Source organism: Muscardinus avellanarius (assembly GCF_963383645.1).
Source record: "Muscardinus avellanarius genome assembly, chromosome: 3".
Lineage (NCBI taxonomy): Eukaryota > Metazoa > Chordata > Mammalia > Rodentia > Gliridae > Muscardinus > Muscardinus avellanarius.
Window position 1 is genome coordinate 27,951,643 of NC_137788.1, and position 16,490 is coordinate 27,968,132.

The following is a 16,490-nucleotide window of genomic DNA, read 5'->3' on the forward strand; positions in this document are numbered from 1 at the left end:
AAACACAATGTTTCCACCACTTGGTATTCGTTTCTTTTTTCTTTTATCAGACATATTCTCCCTCTGTTTCCACATTTTCTTTAAATTATTGATCTTAATGACTTCCTAATAGTATTTTGGAATGGACATATAATTTCCTAAGTGTAGGGCGTGGTCTTTAATTTTAGACAGCCTCCTTTAAACCCTAATGGTTCTGTGAACTTGGGAAAGTTGGTAATTTAATCTCCCTGAGTTTTGGTTTCTATATCAATAAAATGAGTCAATAGTAACCGCTTAGGGATGTTGGCAAGGTTAAAAATGAGATAATATTATGTATGTATCAATCAAGAAAGGATGTTATGTTGTACTAACAAACAATTCCCCCAGGTCTCTGGCTTAAAAAGTAAGTTTATTTCTTTCTCATGGTGCATGTGCATCCTAGGTTGATTAGTGGTGGGGGGGGCGGGCATGACTGCTCATTATAGTTGCTTAGGTACTCAGGCTGACAAAGCAATCATGTCACTTCTGTTTACAACTCACCTGAAGGCATCACGGGCTCCACTCACCAACAAAGGAGACCTGGTACAATTATAACTGGTATCTCAGAAAAGGAGAACTAGACATATTTGATAGTTTCTACAATATGAAATTGTAGAACTCTATATTATTATTCTTAGTATTTCCACAATATATACAGTTGCTTCAGTGCCCCAGTATCCATGGGGGACTGGTTTCAAGATCCCTCAAGGATGCCAAAATCCAGGAGGCTGAAGTCCCTTATACAAAATGGCAGGGTATTTGCAAATCATCTATATCCATCCTCCAAGCACTTTAAGACATCTCTAGACTACTTATAACATCTAAAGCAATGTAAATCCTATGCAAATAAATGTTATATTGTGCTGGTAAGGAATAGTGATTTTTAAAACACCCGTGTATGTTCAGCAGAAAGGGAATTTAAATTTTTTTTTTACCATGATTAGTTGAATTTGTAGATGTGACACACATCAATATAAAGGAGTGATTGTTTAAAAAATTGTAGGATACACATGAAGTTCTTAATGCAGTGCTCCAGGAACACACAGTAAAGGGAAGACCCTATCATTATTGCTACTTTTGTTATTTATTTTTTTTAATTTATTTTTATTGGTGCATTGTAATCATACATCACATTGGAATACAAGACTTGAGAGGATATACAAGCACACATCATCCAATTAGCCCTCATCCACTCCCCATCCCATTCCCTCCCCCTCCCTCAATCCCATGCTTGTTTGGTGATTAACTTTGATACTTTTGTTTATGTACCTCCTGTGTTTTAAAGATGCTCCATCCTCCCCTATTCCATACCCTCTGATTGGTCACCTTAATTGCTTCGATATAGGGCCCTTTCTATAACTCGACCTCTTCCTGATGCCCCTTTCCTCCTAGTTATTGCTGATTAGGGGAAGCATGTGGTTTTTATTTTCTGCGATATTTCTCTGTGCATGCTGCGTTGCAAGTACCGATCCCACTCTTGATGGCCCCAGTAGTGGCCTGGCTACCTGGTGGACTGATCCAGACCTTGCTGGCTCAAGCAGCAGCCTTGCCTCATGGGAGGCCCCGATTCTGGCCTCTCTGGCCCCGGTACTGGCCTAACCCTTCAGCAGGCTTCGATCCCGGCCTCGGAGGCCCCAATAGAGGCTTTGCCTCAAGGCAGGCTCCGGTGCCTGCCGCTGGCCCTGTCACTGGCCTACCCCTTGGCAGGCTCCAATCCAGGCCTCGGAGGCCCCAGCACCGGCCTTGCCTCACGGCAGGCTCCAATCCCGGTCTCGGAGGCCTCAATAGCGGCCTTGCTTCATGGAAGGCTCCAATGCTGGGTACTTTTGTTATTTTTTAGAACTGTTTTTGCTATTCTAGGTAGTACTTTGATGAACATATTTATGCAGAATTTTTTTGCTTCTATTGTTTTCTAATGATTGATTTTCAAGTGTTGAATTAAATACCTAAGCCTTGGGGTCAGGCAGAGGAGGATTCCTATTATTACTGGAAAAAATAAACTTCCTGGATGAGAAATCAAGGCCAGAAGTTATAATGGCGGTAATAAAAAATCATCTAGTTTATTAATTTGTTGGAATATAAGTTTTCAAAAATAGGTTCTGTGATGATCCTCTGGGTTTTCAGCCTACGATGAGCTCTATCTTTTTGTCCCAGGTGTTTGTCAACAGATAAATAAAATGTGGTATATACACACAGCAGAATTTTACTCAGCCATAAAGAAGAACAAAATTATGTCATTTTCAGGAAAATAGATGGAACTGGACAATATTATGCTGAGATGAGTCAGTCTCCGAATGTCAAGGATGCTTTCTCTCATTTGTGAAAGCTAGAGAGAAAATAGGAAACACACAGAATTTTAAATAATGCAGAGAAACACCTGCAAGGTAGTTGCAGGGAGTTAGGGGTGAGAGTTAGGGAGGGGGAGAGTCAGAACTGGGGAAGGAAAGAGTTCAAATAATATGGGGCAAGAGGAGGAAGGAGTGGGGAGCGGGCTGGGATGTAGAGGGAAATATATCAAGAGCTGTGTGTATGCTGTTAACATATTGAACTTCAGTACAATGTATAATCACAAAGCACCAATAAAATAACTCTTAAAAAACCTCTTTATTATGGTAAGAACTTTCATATTCCTATCTCATCTAAATGTACTTCCTGATTAAGACTGCAATATTTAGATGACTAATGAAAAAATAAAGCTTAAACCTCTGTTTCTTTAAACAAAACTTCTAATTTGTATTTTTAGATAGTAACCAGAGGTGTTGAATTTGGAATTTTCTTATGGTGTGCCCCACCTTCTACAGCTACAGTTTAATTTGTGTTGGGATGCTAGTGTAGAGAAAACACTCTTCGTGCCTGACTGGTGTGTGCTTTTGGCATTGCTGTGTTATCACTAGTTGGGTGTCCTGGAGGTCTGGCCCCTGATGATATCACTCACGAGAACCCAGCAGAGTTGCAATGGCTGCTTTTGTGGAGACAGTAAGAGTATGCACATTTTACACAACACACAGGGCCATGGTCCAGCTCCAGACCCACGTCTAGCCTGAGACCCCAGGCTAGAACTCACGTAGCTTTGCTTCTGACTCTGAACAAGCTACCTAGCAGTGTGCATGCCTTCACTGATTCCCTGGTGAGACACACACAACAATATCTTGGCATCAACTAGGTACAGCATAAGCTCAATATCCCTTCTTCTGCGCAGAGGCGAAATATCCTTATGGCTTTTGCTAAGCACAGTCATATTGGAAAGAGGATGCTTGTGGATTTGTCTATTAAATATTTAGATGAATGGTTTGCAGCCCTCCGTGTGTATTGGGACCGCCTGGGGGACTGTGTAAACACTGGAGGGATTCTCATTTAATTGAGCTGGACTGTGGGCTGGCCACTGGGATTGTTAAAAGCTCCCCAGGTGATTCAGCACAGTTTGAGAACTGTTGACAAGGCTGGTGGTCCTCAAACCCTAGTAGTGCCAGATTCCCCCAGGGGCTTGTTAAAACCCAGGTTGCAGGTATCCACCTCAGGGGCCTCTGATTGGGTGTTCAGCGGATGTGGAGTCAAGTTCACCTGATGCTGGTGGTGGTCCCGAGTCCTCAGTCCGAGGGCCACTGGGGGATGGTCCTGTCACTCTCCGTGCACCTGTCCCCAGGTGAAAGGGCTTAAAAGAGGGAAGCCGGAGCAGGGCTTTGGGAGGAAGGGGAAAAAACACTGTCCTCTTAGTACTGTCCCTGGACTGAGACCTGTGAGACTTTCTTCAGTTGCTTTCTGTCTCTATAGACCGAACCTCACAGTGACAGCCTGCTCCTTAGCTATTTTCTTATATTTTAAGTACCAGCCGCAAGCTGAAGCACTTAGACTGGGCCCGGCTCCATGAGCTTGTGCCTTCAGCCCTCCAGTGACCCGGAGACATCAGTCTACCTCCTTTTACTACCCTGTGAGTGCGGTTATTTGTGGCATGTCCTCTTCCTGGCTGCTCGGGTTGTGACGTGCTGACTGTGGACCTGTACGTGGCGTCCGCGACTTCCAGGAAGGAATGGTGGGCTCTGGCAGGCCCTGACCCGGTGACCAGAGCAGCGTGAGGCGGGGGCAGGCGACATGTGTAGTAGCAGCAGGGTGGCGCGAGTAGCAGAGAAGCAGCCAAAGTCACTCTGTGCTCAAATATCCCAAACAAAGCCAGCTGGCCTTATGGTACCTGGAGCAATCTAAGGACAAAGGAGGGGACTTTTTTCCTCTGTTTTTATCCAGATAAATGCAGTCTCGAGGAGGAGGTGTGTGTGGCACTGGGGAGCTTGGGGAAGGGATAAGGATAGGACTCTAACATTTGTGCATATTATCGGAATGACTGGCGTGTACATTCTGCGCGTGGCAAGGGGGTAATTTAATCATCCAGCATTTACAGAAGGGAGATGCTCAGTTCTATAGACCTGCTTTGGCAGACAAAGCATCTCAGAATTAACGAGAGCCACGGCAGTAGCGATCACACAACATGGACTCCGTGCCAGGTGCTCTACTAATGCCTTACGTACACTAACTCATTTCATCCCCACATCGACCCGGGGCGGGAGGGAGTTTACTGTTCCCATTGCATAAATGAGTAAACAGAGGCAGGAGCAGGGCATGGCACATGCTGAGGCTGCAAGCTAAGGTTCTGAACCCAGCACCACTGCGACACCATTGCACGCTTGTAATGCTCTGGTCCCAGGCTCCACGTTCTTAGTCCCAGAGGGTCTGTGTGTGAAGATTCTGGCACCGACCCAAGACGCAGAGCCGAGTTCTCGCCCTGCCTGCAGTTGGGCTCTGTGGACTGAAAGCAGGGCCTTGGCTCCTTCCTGGTCTGGTGTCAGTAGGTCACATGTGATTCCTGGGTATCACTCCCTATAGAGTTGTTTCTCCCAGAAGGATCTAGATGTGTGCAACATGGTGCCTGGTCTGTACCATAGGCAACGCAGCAGATCTTTTGCAGGAGTAAGCAGAGTTAACCTCACCATCAGGTCTGCCCTCTGGGTGCCTTCATGACCACCCTCATCATGCCCACCTAGACACACCTCCTCCATCCCTTCCTCAAGCAGGCCCCACCTCCAGCCTCATGGGCACCCCACAAGCCGGAAAGATGCCTCACTAAAAGGAGAAAATAGTACATTTGGTTCCCCCCCCCTAAACCTCCAGTCTCAAGCACAGACTCTCCCTCCCCACCTCCCATTGCTCTATCCCCATCCTTCACCATTCCCCCCAGGGCAACACGGGAGCAAAAGTGGGCCAGGAGTTGGCTGAGTGAGGGTTCTAGCTCCGACATGCAGTAACTGTGAAACCGTCCACCAAACCCCAAGCCCTGTTAGTGCTGCCAAGCAATGGCCGTGGCGTCAGACAGACCCGAGCTCACACCCTGATGCCGCCACTTTCAGATCTGGGGCAAGGGACTGAGTCACTCTGTGCCTCCATCCCTGGCCTGCAAGCCGGGGCTAATAATTCCGGTCATAGACTCTTACCGCCTCCAATAACCGTAAGCCCGTAAAGTGCTCGGCCCAATGTCTGGCACAGAGAGCAAGAATTCAATCCATTGTAATTACAATGGCTGTGATTACAATGGCTCCTCCCCTGGCCTCAGTTTCCCCGGAAGTTCGGCTGCCCGATTTCCAAAGGCCCTTCCGGCTCCAACATCCTCTGACTCATTGGCATCCTTCTCGTTTCAGGTTTTTTATTAGATTTCCACAACTGACTCATCTTTCTCTATTTCTCTCCCTTATCATCACCCTCCATGAAAAACGTACCCTCCTTCTCTTTGTACTCCAACCACTGCCCCATCATCTCAGCCCTGGGGGGGTTGAATAATCTGAGCCCCCTTCCCCCTCCCCACTCCACCGTCACTTTGAGTCAGATTCCGTTGGATTTATAATTATAAGACACCAGAGGAGTAGGTAGTCGATAGGAATAACCATTACATCGGGGAGGGCTTTTTCTTCTCCCTCTGACTGATGACAGCTAAATTACTGCTAAATATAGGCCCTGCATTTGCATGAATCTGCAGCTTGCCACAGCCAGGCTGGGGGTTTATTGACAGCTGAGGTGCTGGAGGCAGGAAGGCACCTGCTGCAGTATACCTCTTCCAGCGGGAACGTGGAGTCGGGCAGTGCTCGCTCCTCCCTCTCCAAGATGGGGCCCCTCACCCCCAGCCTTCGGCTCCACTGATACCAAGAAAGGAGCCTGGGCTGTGGGTTCAAGTCCTAGACCTGCCAGGTAGCTGTGTGATCCTGAGCAGTGACTTAAGCACTCCTTCCTCCCCAGGCTCAGTTTTCTTCTTGGTGCAGTGGGGCTTAGAATAGCACAGAATGGCCAACCTCGTCTTACATAAGGAGAAGTTCTGGGGTGGGCTGCTTCAAGTTTTTAATCTGGTCACAGTAGCGTGCGAAAGCCCCAAATGGCAGCTCCAGCCATTAGATTATATCACAATCAAATTCAAGGTAGAAGCCAGGCATGTTGGCATATGGGAGGGTGAGATGGGAAGATCAAAGTTTGGAGGTTAGCCTCAGCAAATAGTGAGGCTTGCAGCAACCTAGCAAGATCCTGTTTCAAAACAAAAAATGAAATAGGGCTGGGGGTGTACCTCAAAGGTAGAACACCGCAGTACCCATCCCCAGTAAAACACACACACACACACACACACACACACACACACACACAGCAGAAAAAAGGGAAATAAGAGGCAGCTTTGCATGTCACCCACCTGCCATTCCATCAAGGAATATATGATCCTTCATAGCAGCAACTAGGAGACATCCCTGTTACGGCGCATAGCAATGATAATAGCAATGATAAACACATTTATGGAGCACTTCCTACATGATAGGCACCTTTCCATAGATTCCATATGGATCAACTTAATACAAAAGCCCAAGAAAGAGGTACTATTTCTAAGCTGCAGAGAGATTAAAAAATTCACCTAGAGCTACTTCCAGGGTCACTGTCTGTAATGGATTTGAGCCCAGATATCTTGGCTAGAAAGCTCAGGTCCTGAACCTGGACTTTGCATGTTCACGTTGTCAGGCTTAAACCGTGGCTGGTGAAAGATGAGACCCTGGGGCTGGAGAAGGACCCTCCCTTCCTGAGCACATGAGATTCACCCAACACAGAAACCAAATCGGGGTCCTATAAACTAAGGGAGGAGAACAAATAGCCTGGGAGGGAAACCAGAGCTGTCTGTGCCACTGCCTCTCAGGGCGGTTGAAAGGTTAAAACCCAGAATGCCCTTGTTTTAGTCAACTTGTGCAGCATAACAAAATGCCAGAGACTGGGTGGCTTCAACAACAGAAATTTATTCCTCACACTTCTGGAGATGAAGGTGCCGGGCAGAAGGTCTCTCCTAGAGGCCTGTCACGTGGGCCTGTAGGTGGGGGCTCATTCACAGCGTGCTCATGTGACATCTTTGTGTAGAGAGAGTGTAAGCAAGCACAGGTGAGTGATGCCAGCACCTCTTCTTAGAAGGCCGCCAGCCCCACCACTGGGGCCCACCCTCATGGCCTCTTCTAACCCTGATTACCGCCCCAGTTCCTTCAGATACCATCACACTGGGGTTGGGGGCTCACATGTGAGTTGGGGGTGGGGTTCTTAGGGGTAGGGCCCTGAATTCAGTCCTAGCAGCCTCTAAGTGGGCCACTTTTCCAAAGCAGGTGTCCAGTAGTAAACGGGAGTTCTCCTCTCCTCTTCCTCCAACTCTTGATTCGATGAGCTCTTTAGGACATGAAATGCGAACCTAACCTTAAGACGCTACTACAGTCTAGGTGGGGACGGAAGGCGAGAAACTGTTAAGTCACGACTCACAGTGGCATTTGCTCGAGGGCCAAATGCCTGGGCTTGCTCGGGGATGTGCCAGATGGAACAGCGGGTCCAGCTTCTCCCATTGATCCTGTTGGCCAGGCTGCTGAACCTCCCGATCTACCCCAGCTGAGCTGCGACAGAGCAGATCCCAGTCAACTTAGAGGCAGGTTTTTGGACATCCTGGGCTAGATCATTTGAGGATTGAAAAATCTCAGCTGGCAGGAACCAGTTTTGGAGCGAGCTATCTTGTAGCGGCTGGGGAGAGCTCAACTAAATGAGGATGAGGCTCAGGCTCAGCCTGTGACATCATCAGAAGATATTTAGGGAGCGCTCACAGTGAGGGGAGATGGCAGGCATGGTGTCAGGTCCAGCCAGCCCGTCCCCGGGATGTCAGCTGGCAGCGCTGCAGGTGGGCTGTTACTCGAGTAAGGGCAGAGAGACAACAGTGCGAGTTTGCGGGGGGAGTACCACTAAAGAGGAAACTCAGTGCCGGGCGGTACCAGTGTCACGTGGAGGAGCTCGGAATGAGTGTGGAGACGCGTTCCAGCTGCCTAGAGCCATCGCTGCCATCCGAGGGAGAGAGCCAGCGAGAGGACCAACCAGAGCCGTAAGCCAAGGTGCCCCTGTGGCATTATGGGAGGTGCCAATTCAGGACAAATGACAAGGGGGTGGAGTTGGCCAAGGACAAGGCTGCCTGGCTGGCCCAGGTCCAAATCCCAGCTCTACATCACTGATGTGTGATCTTGGACAATTACCGAAACCCTCTCAAGTCTCGTTTCCTTCTTGCCTGGCTAATGAAGACAAGGATGGTTGAGGACTGCAGATGTGTATGCAAAGTGCATGGGTGTCTGGCACGCCGTCACACACACACACACACACACACTCTCTCTCTCTCTCTCTCTCTCTCTCTCTCTCTCTCTCTCTCTCTACAGGCTCTGTCTCTTTCAGATGAACAGAATGGTGGATGGAGACGGGCCACCTCTGTCCCAGGGGCCCTCCTGCCAACGCGAGCAGCTACTCCAGGCTCTCATGACGAGAGCCCCTCTCTGAGAAGGAAGCCCCTCTTTGATGGAAGATGAATGGCGACAGATCCTCTAATCCCAGCTTTCCAATTGGGATTTTCTGCTAGCTCCAGAGCTCCTCGGGGAGGTCCAGCTCATGATTCCTAGAGGTGACCCATTCAGGAATGCTTGAGGCCCGGCTCTGCCCCACATGGTCAGACTCACCGGGGTCTTGATTCTGGTGGCATTGCTGAGGGTTCAGGCAGCACTTACCCATGCCAGTCCCACCCCATTGGGGAATCCTTGGTCTCCCACAGAGCCCAGGAACAAGAAGCGTTGTGCTGGAAACTCAGTGGACTTGAAATAAGCTTGGCTGCTCTTTGCAGAGAAAATGCAGGAGCTCTTTGTTGGAGATGGGGGAGCTTCCGGCTCTTCTCTGAGCAGCTTCCTTGGCTATGGGTGTTTTCCTATGCACCCCTTCCTCATAGTTCCCCTTGGACCTGAGGGTGCTCTGCTTTCTGCCTGGGCCCTCAACACCCCTACCCCATGGTATAGTTAGATAGAAGATGCCCCCTAAAGAGCTAATTTATTAATGTTTGGCACTGACGTAATAAGTCTTGAAGGTTGTAATCCCAGCAGTGGATAAATCCATTGCAGTGCATTTATCTGGGTGGGGACCTGGGCCCAGGGTGTGGCTGGAGGTGGGTCCCTGGGGATGTGTCCTTGAGGGATATGTATGGTCCCTCCTCCCCCGCTCGCTCGCTCGCGCTCGCTCGCTCTCTCTCTCTCTCTCTCTCTCTCTCTCTCTCTCTCTCTCTCTCTCTCTCTCTCTCGATTCCAGCCTCCCTAATGTGAGGAGCACCACCTGGAGCACTGCCCTGTGTTCTCCCTCTCTCCTCCTCCTGCCTCCATGCCCTGAGATCCGGACACCGGCCTCCCATGGCCTGAACCCCAGTATCTTTAAGGAGAACTGAGCAAATAAATCTTCCTCCCTCTAGGGTATGTGCTGAGGGCTTTGTATTATGGCCGTAAGAATGCTGCCCAGGGCACCCCATCATGCCGAGTGGGCCCAGTTTTGTTTTCCTGGATTCCATGAAAGGTGTGGCTCCAGGTCTTGCTCCCACCCAGCATCCACCCTGCATCTTTCTCTGCTTACCCTGCCAGCAGTACCAATTCCTCCTGGACCGTGAACGGGTGGAGGAGCTCTGCTCAAGCCCTCTCAGAGCTTGGATTCTGTCACTGTGGCTGGCTTTCCTCAACACTTGCTCTGCCTGCACTTGCCCTGTGCCCTCACTAGCTCCCTCTCTTGTCCCCGGACATGTCCACCATTTCCCAGCATGGTAGGCTGACAGCGAGACTATGCTTAGCCGGGTGGGCACGGACATTATTTCTTGTTCCCCTGTTGAACTTCAAATTTGGATATAAAATATTGCATTGGCAAGCAGCTCCAAAGATCTCTTCGAGTCATACGTGGAGCACCAACTTGTTACAGCCCCTTGGACAGCAGTTTTTCCCAATACCCCTCATCATTCAAATGTACTAGTATCCTAGTGGTCAAAAGTAGAACTGTGCCTTGTTTTTTTTTTTTTTTTTTGGTCGTCCTGGGGATTGAACTCAGGGTCATTCTGTGATAAAGTGAGCCTAGGCCTTAGCTTCAGTAATGCCATGATGTTACTCTAGGTGACCCCAAGAGTAATGTTCATGAGCCTAAGAAAAAGGTCACCAGGTACCTTGCTAGTCATGTAGAACTGCCTGTTTGGCTTCTGTAGCTCCTGTTTGGCTTGCATTTTCAGAGAAAAAAAAAAGGCTGTTAGGGACTTTCTAACCTTAAAACAATCAAGAGTGGATAATAGAAGGGACTGGAATGGGTTGTCGAGCACCTGTACAGTGCTGTTCCTGGCTTCTGTACTTTCCGCTTGACTTGCACACCCACTGAAAGAAACTGTTGGAGATTGTTCACATCTGTGAGAACTTAAACTCTTTACTCCTGAGCTTGTGATTTTGACGTATAAAAGGAGCCCCAAGAAATGACTTAGGCCTGCACTCAGGACTAATCACCCTGCAGTGTAGTCGCCAGCCAGCCAATAAGACTTTCTATTTAATTTAAACTGAGTGGTCTTCTCCGGTGGTCACTCTATAACAATTCTACTTCCTGAGGACACCCCCAGCCCTTCTTATTTTGAAACAGGGTCTTGCTAAGTTGCTGAGACTCTTGCTAAGTTACTGAAGCTGTCCTCAAACCTATGATCTTCCTGTCTTAGCCTTCCAAGTGCTAGAATTACAGGTGTGCGCCCCAATGCCCGACTTCTTGTAATTCATGTCAGTTACCCCTACCCTGGTGTCTGATGCATAGTGGGCGCTCATTCAGTGTTCACTGGGGGAACAAATGATGAACGAATGGCTGGAGTAAGATGTGGGCACCTGACTCCATGGGACAAGGAGGCACTTGGGAGCCCCTGGAAGATGAATCTGCTTCCCTGCACTGACGTGATGGGGAGGCTCCTCTTGCACAGGACAACTCATCACACTGATTTTCCTGTGCAGAGCTGAGTTCTGTCCTTTGGCTTTCACTGTCTGGCTCCTACTTTGGCCTAGGCAGGCAAGCAGGATTCATCATTCCACTTCTTGGGCCCTTTGGGGACCACATAAAAGTGCAGCATCACCTGCCAGCATCTGCCAACACTGGTGACACCTGCTGTGCCCAGCCAGACCCCTCTCCAGTAAGTCAGGAGATGAATCCCCATCCCCTGTGAGGCATCAGCCGCAGACAGATCAAGCTCTCTGTCCCCATTGTGGACCATAATTCTCTTGAAAGAACAAAGAGTAGGAGGACAAAAGAGGTTTTCAGAGCCCATAGAAACTGATCACCTTAATTTGCGGACAGCAGACTGGTGCCCAAGAGGGGAAATGGTGCTCTGCGGGTCAGGCATCAGAAACCAGAATCCAGCTCCCAGCTCCGCTGGCTCCCAGCCCAGTGCTCCTCTTGCTGGACTCTGCATCCTCCTTCCTGCTGCTCTCAGCATGACACGTGGGGGTGTCTGGAGTCCTGCACCTCCGGACAGGTTCCAAACATATGTTCCCTTGGGTGGTTCAACTTTCCTGCATTTCCCAGCTGCCGGGGCTTCTTCCTGTTTTGCCAACACGTAGGAGACCCGGGAAGAGACCCTTGGCCTCTGCATGTGCTGTGCGGTCTGCCAGCTGCGCTAGCTCCTCCTGCAGCTGGGCAGGGTTTAGAGCACCACGGTCCCAGAGCCAGACTGTTGGGGGCTCAAATCCTCGTTCTGCCATTTTCTAGATGTATGATGTTGGGAGATTACTTAACTTGTCTCTGCCTCAGTTTCATAATCTACAAAATGAGGTCATAGGACTCTTTGAATCTTAAATGAGGGTAAATTGGTTAACTTGCTGCTTAGGTAAATGTTTGCTGTTATGACCACTGACTCTCAATACTGATTTCCCTACACTTGCTGGAGGCAGTGCTCCTGAGCCTTCAGGCTCAGGGTCCCTACAGGTCAAAATCCCTGTAGGGTTTCTGACATTCTTGAAAGAGATGCCACCTCCAATTGGCACCATGGTCCCATGGTTGGAGTCCGGATGGACTCAGGGCCTGACTCCATGGCCACATCTCAGCTCTGCAGCTCCCTACACATCAAGTGCCTTTGCCTCTCAGACTCAGTGTCCTCATCAGCAAAGGGGGGTACGGCAGCAGCACCTGCCCTGAGCACTACGTGTGAATAAAATAACAGATGTGAAGGATGGCACCCGATGTTCAGTATATCACGGTTAGCAGTGATGCTAGCTAATATTTATTGAGCACCGAGCATGTGCCAGGCACAGTTTCAAGCACTTTTAGATATATTAATTCATTTAATCTTTACAACAGCCCTATGAAGCAGAATTTGTATCCTCTTTTGCCAGTGCAAACACCAAGGCACAGAAAAGTGCAAAGCAACTTGCTGGTGACTAAGGTGTGCAGCCAGGAGCCCCCACTCACTCACCCCAACACCGTGGGCGCCGCACACCATCCCGGTGGCTGCAGCCGCCTTCTGATTGGTGTTAGAATTTGCAATGGATCTCAAGCAGAACTGAGACTGTCTGGAGTGGTCTTTCTTCAGAAATCTGGGACCATGACTGGGGATACAGACCAGCATGGGAAAGAAGGGGAGAGACAGTGACTGCTGGCAGGGACCAAGTGCTAAATTTACCACTCAGTAACCACTGACCGCGTGCCCAGGCTTGCCGCCCAGGGGCAAAGCAGCTGTTAGTACCATCTCCCAGGAGCACCTGGCAAAAGAAATGTGCTAGCAGGGCTTGGAGTGGTTTAATTATAACTGTGCCCTGAACTGGCCCTGGGAGGGAAGGAGTGAGTAGCATGGAGGCCGAGACTGGGTCTCTATACCATGGCACAGCCTGGGCTCCTTGGTCTGGCCTCTCACCCCTAGGAGACGCATGGGATTTCCTGATACACCCTGAGACTAACTGAGTATATCTTAGCTCTAATCGATCAGCATTCACAACCAATCTCAGATCTCCTGGCCTCTTCTGAAATGAAGTCAATCCATCTTTCTGGCCCTTGGCTTTCCGGGAGCTCTGCCAACTACGATCTATATGTGGACTGCTACACTGGCTCTGAGAGGCTCGGGAAACTACCAGACCACCCTGCATGTGCACAGCAAAACCTGGGCTGAGGAAGTAGGTCCTGCTTTCTGCTGTTACTACCAATCCTGCCAGACTACCACTGTGCCCAACACACAGCAGGTGTCAAGGCTACCGCCAAGCCAAGCAACACACATTAGATATCAAGGCTACTCTGATGCTGAGCACACAGTAGGCGTCAAGGTTACCATCATACCAAGCACACAGTAGGTACTACAGCTACCACTATGCCAAGCTCACAGGTATCAAGGTGCCATTGTGCCTAGCATACAGTAGGAGTCAAGGCTATCTCAGTGCACGGTACACAGTAGGTATTAAATGAATACATTCCTGCTGTTGTAGGGTTGAGCTATCCTGGAGAAGATGTGAACAGGGGATGAGAATGGGAGGAAGAGAGAAAGCTGGTCTGAGACAGCAGTCAGCAGTGGGTGGTTCTTGAGCAAGTCCTCGTGCTGACGAGGCGGGGTGGGAAGTCCCTGGCGGTTGGCCAGGCACAGGATCCCAACTCCAGGGCACAGTGTGGAGGTCCTCGCATGTGCTCCCCAGCACTCACAAGTCCTGCGCAGCTCCCTGGCAGGCACAAGTGCTCAGGACTGAAATGCTCTGAAGTCCAGACAGATGGCTCCCTGCTTTCTGGGCAGCGTACAGGACTCTGGGAGCAGCACCCAGGACTCTGGGGTCAGAGTTTATGGCAATAAGGTGATATGTGGTCTTTGTGCGGGTGGAGCCCAGCCCTCGAGAAGCAGCACCTGATTCTCCAGATGCAGGTCTGAGTGCTCCAGCAAGAGACAGTGCCCCTCAGAAGGTGCTATTCGGGGCTCCCTGCAGACTGGGTTCTGCACATCAGAAGCAACTGGTAATGGGGACATGCAGCCTAGGAATGGGTTTCTCACCTCTAGGCTGAGTATGAAGGCAGCTGTTAGTAAGCTGGCCAGAATTAGGCACCCCATCCCCATCTTTGCCATGGGCCTGGTTAGTCAAGTAGGTTTTGAAATGACAATCCTAAGCAAGCGCCCAATCCCAGGCTCTGGACCACTGCCTTGGGAGGATGACCACATCTGACACCTCAGAATTTAGGATTTGCTTTTCCTTCCTTTAGCATTAGGCTGATCTGATCTGCAGTGAAATAGAGAGATCCTTATTACTGTACATTTTATATTGACAGATTTTCTTCTAGAAGTAGTCCATGCATACATAATCTTTTTTTTTGGCATCAAGGATGGAACATTCGGTACCTTGCTTTTTAAAAATTAATTTATCTTGGATGCATCTATATTGGCTGTCTTATCTTTTTTCATGGCTGCCTAATTTTCCATTGCAGGTATCCTATAATTTATTTAACTAGTTCTCCATTGGTAGACATTTAAATCATTTCCTGTCTTTTGCTGTTACTGCCAATCCTATAATCCTGCATGTGCATAACCATATCTGAAAGGTAAGTTCCCAGATGATAGCTTGCTGGGTTAAAATTTTGTTATATGCATGCACAAATATGCCACAATGAATCAATTGTTCTGCAACATTAATATGCACTAATAAAATCTTTATGATGTTAGATGGATTTGGTGGTGCACACCAATTCTTGGAAGGCTGAGACAGGAGGATCACAGGTTCAAGACCAGCCTCAGTTACCTAGCAATACTCTCAGCAACCTAGTGAGACCCTGTTTCAAAACTAAAAATAAAAAGGGCTGGAGATGTCACTGAGAAGGAGAACACACTGGGTTTCATCCCCAGAACCAAGAAAGAAAAAGAAAAATAGGTGCAGTGTATTAATATTTCTTTGAGGAGGGAGCAGCATGAGGTTCCTGCATGGAAAGGGGAATGGTAACCGAGGATATGCCCGCAGCCCTGGGTGCACTCCCAGGAACGCAGGAAGCCAGCTTCCAGCCTGGACTGACTCTCTCTCAGTCTCTCCCAGGATGTGCCTGTCCAAAGACCTATCTCCCAGATCACTAGTTGTAGGATACAGAAGTGGGTCCTGTGGTCACCCCATTCTTTAACACCTGTCTACTCATGTAAGGAACGGTCTCAGAGAATTTACAAAGCACAGATCAGTCGTGCCTGGGGCTGCTTTGCGGGGTTTTCACAGCAACCGATTCACACTCGTATAAGGCACACAACCCTCTCTCATCTGCTCTCTGGCTGCCCTGCGAGGAGGCAGGCCAGGCCAGGGGCTCTGCAGCCTCCGTGCTCTCTCGGCCTATCCTCTCTCTTAGTGGGACTCCAGAAGAAAACACCCTGGCAGAGTCATTTATAGCCACATCATCCCAGTGAAAGCGGCCTGCCTGGCTCCAAGCTCCAGGCTGCGCGGCTCTGAGGAAGGTCTCCGGTGCTGCTGGGGGTCCTGGCGGGCGGCTGAGGACAGGTGGATTTAGGGCTCTGCGGAGCTGGCCGGCGTGACTGCTGGCCGAAGCAGGCCCTCATCCACTGGGCATTTGGCTCACTCTTTCCCTTTTGATAGATGTCACCAATTTGGCCGGCAAAGTGCCTGCACCGATCTGTCTGCGCTCATGGTAGGCGAGGGGGGCCTGTTTCTCTACCCCAGTGCCACCCTCACATCATATCTAAGCTCTGAATTTTGCCAATCTAATAAATAAAACTATGTCTCATTTAAAATGTGTACATCTTGAATTATGAAAGATAGTTTAAATATTTCAAAATTATATTAATAGTCATGTGCCAGTCATTTTCTCTGAGCTGTCTATGTGTGGGGGGTCGTTTGGGGGGTTTTGCCCATTTATTTTTCCTGCTTGGGTTATATGTCATTTTCTTATCTTACCATAAGCGCTTTTGACATACTAAGCAAACCAGGCTTTTGTCATTTGGGTTGCAGCTATTTTTTTCCCCCAGTTTGTTTGTTGACTTTTGAGTTTATTTATAGCGCTCTTTGAAGTTCAGAAAATTTAATTTTTCTACTCAAATGAATCAGTTCTTCACTTCTTCGCTGTAGAGGCTGTGCCCTTCTAAGGCTGTCTCCATAGTCATAGAAACTGTCTTTCGTGTTTCT